This window comes from Lactuca virosa, chromosome 1 (genome assembly GCF_052849685.1).
Source record: "Lactuca virosa cultivar CGN04683 chromosome 1, Lactuca_virosa_CGN04683_v6, whole genome shotgun sequence".
Classification (NCBI taxonomy): domain Eukaryota; kingdom Viridiplantae; phylum Streptophyta; class Magnoliopsida; order Asterales; family Asteraceae; genus Lactuca; species Lactuca virosa.
The window spans coordinates 283,201,749-283,209,699 of record NC_136426.1 but is presented as its reverse complement, the minus strand read 5'-3'; positions in this window follow the sequence as shown (position 1 = coordinate 283,209,699).

Genomic DNA, 7,951 nt, shown 5'->3' with positions numbered 1-7,951 from the left:
CGCGATCGGCAAAAGAGTTACGCAGACAAATGACGCAAACCCTTGGAATTCCAGGTGGGTGATCGGGTACTACTAAAAGTTTCCCCTTGGAAAGGAATGATACGATTCGGCAAACGCGGGAAACTAAATCCAAGGTACATCGGGCCATTCGAAATCCTTGCTAGGATTGGGCCAGTAGCATACAAACTTCGATTACCTCAGGAACTTGACAAAGTACATCCCACGTTTCACGTGTCTAACCTAAAGAAGTGTTTGTCTGATGAGACACTCGTAATACCACTCGACGAAATCAAAGTTAACGAAAATCTCCACTTCGTGGAGGAACCAGTCGAAATCATGGATCGGGAAATCAAACGAACGAAACAAAGTCGTATTCCCATCGTGAAGGTACGTTGGAACGCTAAACGAGGACCCGAATTCACCTGGGAACGCGAGGATCAGATGAAACAAAAGTATCCACATCTCTTTCCAAACTCTTGAAATCCGAGTCAAAATGAAAATTTCGGGACGAAATTCCTTCTAACGGGGGGATGATGTGACAACCGTCAAATTTCGGTCAATTCAAAGTCAACAAGTCAAACCAGTCAACTCCAATAACCCTTGTATGCTAGGGTTTACGTTATGTAATCACTATACAATTCGCTATTTTAATGAGAAATCCTCATTTGGAAAGTTCATGTGTTTGATTTTCCTTAGCCTTAACAGTGCTAAACAACGAACCAAAGCGATAAAACACTATTGCACAATCATCGGGATTGTGTACGACACTAAAACACGGTTTAATGGGGTTTACGAACCTTGCGTTGTGAAGCCGGACACTCAAATTAATCACAAACGAAACCTCTATAAATCGTTTTCACTCTATCTCTTTCTATTTGAAATCTCTCCCAAATCTCTCCCAAATCTCTCTCAAAAGTTACTTTAACTTTTTGTAATCATTTGGGTCATCTCGACCCTTAACCGGGTCAAAAATCGCTTGAAACGGGGTAAAAACGAGTAAAATAGCTTTAAGGATCCGAAGTGTCCGAAGCCAGGGTCCGAAGTCCGAAGTGTCCGTGTCCGAAGTCCGAAGTGTCCGTGTCCGAAGTCCGAGGTCCGAAGCCAGTGTCCGAAGTCCGAGGTCCGAAGCCAGTGTCCGAAGTCCGAGGTCCGAGGTCCGAAGCCAGGCCCTTTTTACCGATTCTTCGACTACGACTTCGTTTTAACTCCGTTTTTCATTATTTTAACGTGGGATTTTCACCCAAAACTTTATTTTATAAACTAAGGCCCCAAAATATATAAATCTCCAGGGTTTTTATAAAATATATTAAAAGAATTGGTGATTGAACTAATTATTGAGGGAATATTTGCTTTTCCTTAATTTATGGCAAAAGCAACCCACTACCACCTCACTCTATGACCAGCCACTCCTTCCCACTACCCCTTGTCTCCTTAGTGGACCTTTACAGCCAATCTCCAGCTCTTCCCACGTTCTAAGAGCTGGAGGATTGATCCTCTCTCCTCATCCTCCATAAAACTCTTTCATTCTACACTTAGCAACCAAGAACACTCTCCAAAATTCTCTCATCTTTTCTCTCAACTTCAAAAACTTCAAGACCCTCTCCAGGGATTTCTTTCTTCAATTAGTAAGTATCTTCATCATTCACATAATTATTAAACTCCATTCTACTCAAATCATTGATATCTTACACAAGTTCCATCTTATTCGGTGTTAGATTCTCGAATCATCAATACATCTTCTTAGTGTTCTTGAGTTGAACACTTCCTCTCTCTCACTTTCATCTACTGAAACCACATAAGGTGAGTTCATACCCATACATTTACATCTTTTTCTTAAGTTTTAAGGGGGAAATACAAGTAAAATCATCAAGAACACAATTAAACTTTTTCTAACAGATTGCATCAGAAAAGATGGACGTTAATCACAGACTGTTTTGGTCAACTTAAAAATTTTAGTTTTCAAAACTGTTTCAGGTGCAAGTAGTTCAAACTCTTAGCTTTAAAATGACTACTTGCACATCTCCAGATGATTTTTCTACAATTAATAGTGATTGTTACAAAACTGCCTGTCATTTCAGAGGCAAACCCGGACCAGTCTGTGATTATGAACATTTTCACCTCTGTTAGAGATCACTAAAAATCATGAGAAAATTTACGAAAAAACTAGACTCATATCCCAAACTCTCAAAATTTGCGGATTTGGATTTAGAGCTGTGATGATTTTTCTATAAATTTTCTAAGAAAGGTAACAGAAACTGTTTTTAACGAAAAGTTGCTGTTAATTTCATTTTACCTTGTAACCTGTTGAGCAAGGTGTATATCTTTATGTGACTATATGTTACTGCAACATATGACATTTTATCTTAATATTTAGACACACATCAGTTTACAAATGGATTTGGTCATGAAAAATATAAAGAATAACAAGTGATTATAATCAAAGTACAATCGATACATTCAAACATTAAATAAACTATTTTGAATATAGTTTGCATACATTACCATGTACTACCCTTGGTTGATAAACTATAATAGGTATAGTTTATGATACATTACATAACACATACATTTAAAAAGGGTACATTTATACAAAGGATATTTTCATTAAGCAAGGTACGGCCATACGGTACCAAGTTTTCATAACACGTAATTCCGTTAATGACTTGTGAGACAACTGCTTCAAATTACCATTAAGTCCTGTATTGTAACCAGAGTCTCCTTGAGGGAGAGCGTGATACTTGTGTATAGATCTATATTGGGTTTGACAAACCCACACCTAAACTGCATGCAACAGTTAGACCGATAGGTCTGGGGTGACAAATGTCATAACATTTCCGACGCCTGAAGAACGTCGTTTTAGGCAACCTTGGTCATAGTATGGTTATAATAAACTCACATAAAGTATTAACAAACATTGGAATTTACGGGGACTTCATTAAAATTTAACGAGTTTATGTCGATTTAAACTTGCATTGTTTTACTATAAATATGACAAATTACTTGTACATTTCGGTCTTTGGGTTTTAAGACTACATTTACACATTAAGGAAAATATTGGATTTTTTTAACACAAATACTACTTTTACAAACGAAAAGCTTATGAACTCACCAACCTTTGTGTTGACACTTTTTCAAAAACTTGTATTCTCAGGAAATCATTAAACAGGTAATCAAGTGCTTTTGAGGATGGGACGCTAAGGCGTCTACTATTTCATATTTTATCAACATATTGTGATTTATTCGTAAACATGTAATTCATACAATGATGCAAATTTTTTTATATATATGTTGGTTGTGTTTGCTTGAATTACTATTACAATTGCTGTTATGATACTATACATGAAGTCCTCCACCCCCGGACGTTTCCGCCATCCTTGGTTTGGGGGTGTGACATGGGGGTGCTTTTCTTGGAAGTGTCGGGCGTTTTACTCTGAGGGGGTCCACTCGGAGGAGGTGGTAGGTTTTTGGTTGGAACGGAAGGAGCAGAGGACGAAGAGAGGATCAGTTGTGTAGACATGATTTTTTCGAGGATTTTGAACACCACGGCCCCACGATCGGTGCCAAATTGTTTTTGTCAAAAATTACACAAGTACTAATCAACCAAATTGAATGAGAGGTTGTGATGTTCAGATTGTGTAATAGAAAGTAGTAACAGAAAAGTGACACGATGGTATACAAGGAAAGCCCTTGATCCTTGCTAGGATCTCCGGCAAAAAACCTTGGAAGGTGATAATGATCACCTGTCTTGATGATTTTATTGATATAAAGTAAAGATTACAAGGAGTTCTTAGTAAGAATGAGTAGATAATTTTGAAGAGTAACCCTGAGCTAAAGAACAATGTGTTGTGTGCAGATTACAAGTGTCAATTTATAGTCTAATCTAGCCAACAAGATGTCCGATATTTTCGGGATCATATATGACCAGCTTCAGTAACGTTATTTGACCAAGTATTCTGAGTCCTTAGCATAGTTGAGATGATTCTTCATTGAGAATTGATCTTCGCTTGACTACTTCTGCACACGTGTTAGTTATAGACAAAATATGACCGTTATAACTATTGATAAAAATAATAACTGTAATTAGTCGGGATCCTAATGTTGCTGAGGATCCTGGATATTTGAGGATCCTTGATATAGTAAGGATCCTGGTCCCAACATGTGGTAGTACAAAGGGTCTCATAGGAAAAGTTAAAAGACAACACCAACCATAGTATTAGAAACTTTACAAATTACAATAAGTTTGAACAACATTTATAAATAATTACAACGTATTAAAATAGAACAACACATGCAAATGCTCCTACAAGTGTTGTGTCTTTACCTGCCTCTTACTAGGTTATTCCTGAAAAAGCATGTAAAATGAGCGTCAACTATCAAGATAGTTGGTGAGTTCACCGATTAAAAATAATATTGGTTTCATGAATCGAAATCAAAGTTTTCATAAAAGTTTCCATAAATAAAAATATATCGCTAGAATGAGTAAATAAGTTTGCATAAAAAACGTTTGTTGTCATTATGAGAAATAAAGTATGTTGCCCAAATGAGATGCAACGCTCATGTCCTCATGGGAAACAAAGTTCGTTGCTAAAACGAGTAAACAATTTTCATTGATATAATGATCAATCAAGTTCGTTGCTACAAGGAGCAAACAAGTTCATTGTTATGACAAGTATATAAGTTTCCAGTAATAAAAGTTCGTTGCTATAATGAGGAACAAAATTCGTTGCTATAATAAGTAAGCTAGTTCATACGTATTTGCGCAAACAATGAGTTCACCAGCAAGCCTATGATTGATGCCCTATCAAGATCTATGCTTATCGTTTCATAGATGAAGATGGTATGATGCACTCAAGCAATCGGGCGAGTGAGGAGTTGTCAATTCCTAATAATGCTATCAACAATGACCATTGGCTCAAAGAGTTAATGGTTGGAGTAAAGTGTAAGGGGCTTAAGACGATAAGGCCTCATGTTTCAAGTTGCATAGACATACATATCAAAATATAGCAATCAAGTTTGATACAAATCAATTAAAATACAACGAATAATAAATAGTTTTTCGGACATGATTTTCCACCCAAAAAATAAAAACCAAAAATAGAGGGAGGTGTGAATACTCACAATGCATTGAGATGATGAAGAAGATGCCTTGATCTAACTTCCACTTGTACCACTACTGATTCCTACAATAATGGTATACACTAGTGAGTCTCCAATCGAAATCTAATACTAGCATACTTACCTTCTACAATAGAATTATGCCAATATTATGTCAAAATTTTGATATTGATAAGTTACAAACATTTTTCTGTGAAATATAGATTTCTATGAATCAATTTGTTGTATAACAAATTTAAGTGGAAATCCCAATTACTGAAATGTTAAAATTTAACATTTTAGGAGGTGTTTCAATGATTAAATATTTAAAAACTAAATCAATTTAGTTCCAAAATTTCCCAAACTTTGCATTTTAGTTTTAACTGAAGTCAAAGACCTTAAGATAAGTTTTCTTGCATTTTTGATTTGTCTAACTACTTTTCACCATTTTAATTTCTTGAATAATGTTAAAATCATGAAAAATACTAAACAGTTATAAAAAATACCAAACTTCTGATTTTCGTTGTAATTGTATTACAATACTTCCATATAAGTGTTCATGGATTATAGATATGTATATCCATTTTACCTATATTTAATTCTCTAAATCAATACAAATTCATGAAAAATGCAATCAGTTAAGAAAATTTCACAAACTTTGTAAATCACTGACATGCAACATATATAATCTTGGAAAAATATAAATATAAATTTTCAAACAGTTTAACACGATTTTCTGATTTTTGTGTATTTACTCTATCAGAATAGAGAAAAACAAAAAATAGTTTCAAAAATTCCGCAAGCTTTTTTGAGTAGTGTTATTAGACATATAAAAGTTGGGAAAAATACAAAAGTTGGTTTCCAAACAGCTTACATATTTTTCTTTGTTTTATTCACTTAAATAAGCATGAAGTCGTGAATAATTATTAAACAGTAAATGAAAATTACTAAACTTTTTGTAAAATTCATATAGAGTTTACATAAGCTGGAAAAAAAATACCAAAAATGATTTTCAAATAGTGTAACCCGATTTTATGATTTTTGTGTTTTTAATTTAACAAAAATGAAGATAATTAGAAAATAGTATGTAAAATTTTCTAAGTATGGTGTGCCACTTTTATTAAATATATATAATCTGGGAAAAATTACAAAGGCGATTTTCATATAGAGGAGTCCGATTTTCATAATTTATGTGTATTTAATAAATAAAATTAGAATAAATAGTAAACAGTTAAGATAATTCCTAAACATATTTGTAAAATTGTTTGATGTTGTATAGAATATGGGAAAAATATCAATAGTAATTTGTAAAAAGTGGAGTCCGATTTTTGGATTTATGTATGTTTAATCTTAGGAAAATAGAACAAAAATATCATACAGAAGATAAAAACAATCCAACTTTTTACGTAGTATACTAATGTAATATACGACAATCTGGTAAATTTTCATGAATTTCGGATGAGTAAAAATATTTTTCCCCATTTTACTCCATTATATACCCAAAAATCGTGGAAAAATATAAATACATTATGAAAAATCATCAAAATATGTTTCTGAGTATACCACATGGTATAGAAGCTGCGAAAAATCATATATGGGATTTTCACATTCTATATCATGGTTTTATGGTTTATTGAAACTGAACAAAAGGAAATTTAAAAATCCTATCAAATAGTAACCAAAATCGATGAAACTTAATGAGATGCCTTTATTTACTTTAACGGTCATCCACAAACTTATCTATGATTTATGGATCTCAGAAAGTATTTTATAAGATTTATGGCCTTATTTTTTTGTAAAAATTACAATAAATCAAACAAATGAAAACAAGTTTTGGAATTTTCCAGATCTTCTTATTCTCTTATTGAGATTCTGGGAAAAATTTGTTTTCAACAGAAAAGGAGAATTAGATTTTTTTGCGAATAAAATCCTTTACATGCACTATTAATAATCTACTTTGATCATCAAGCCTTTAAGTTTGATGTTCGTCACATGCATCATGGTTTGAAGACCATGCATACACATATGTTGTTCATAGTGATGTTTAACAGGAAAAATTGGATTCATGTGGTGGATAAACATTTAAAACTTGTAAAAATCCATATTTTAGGGTTTGACATACCGTTTTGGTCCTTGGATTTCACCATAAAAAAACATGCATGTTGTTCTTTGGTGAAATCCTACCACCATCATCATCAAAACCGTGAGTAGGCACAAGTTTTCATGATTTTACAATAGAAGGGAGTAGAAGAAGGAGTAAAAGAAAGAAAAATAGTAAAACTTGAAGGAATAGTGAAGTAGAAATCGATTTTACCTTCAAGAACATCACAACATGATGAAGAATTCGAGTTTAAGATGTGTTCTTGGGGCTTATTTTCTACAAATTTTTGTGGTTCATAGGGAGAGGAAGGGAGAATGTGTGGAGAGAAATGAGAGGCAATTTTTGAAGGAGGAGAAAGGGGAGCCGAATTTTGAAGAGGAGAGAGGTTCCCTCTCTCTTCCATTTTTATAAAATTATAATTCTTAAGGAAGTACGGCAGGTCCGAGTATGAAAAAATAAACTAAGAAGTAGTGCATAGAACAATGGATCAATTCATTCAACAAGATCCATTCGGATCAGACCAGGAAAATATGCACCTTAATATAGTTTTTACTCATAAAATCTTGATTTTTGACTTATAAATTAAGGGTAAATGTTAATGCCTTAATTTTTTATTTTCCTTGATTATATTTCCCCGAATTTAATTATTTTAAATTGATATTTTAAGGTTCCTAATTATTTTCATATAATTTTGAAGGTTAAAGTTTATGAATTTAGGTATTTAGGGTTCTTAGGGTCTTGAGATTTAATAAATCT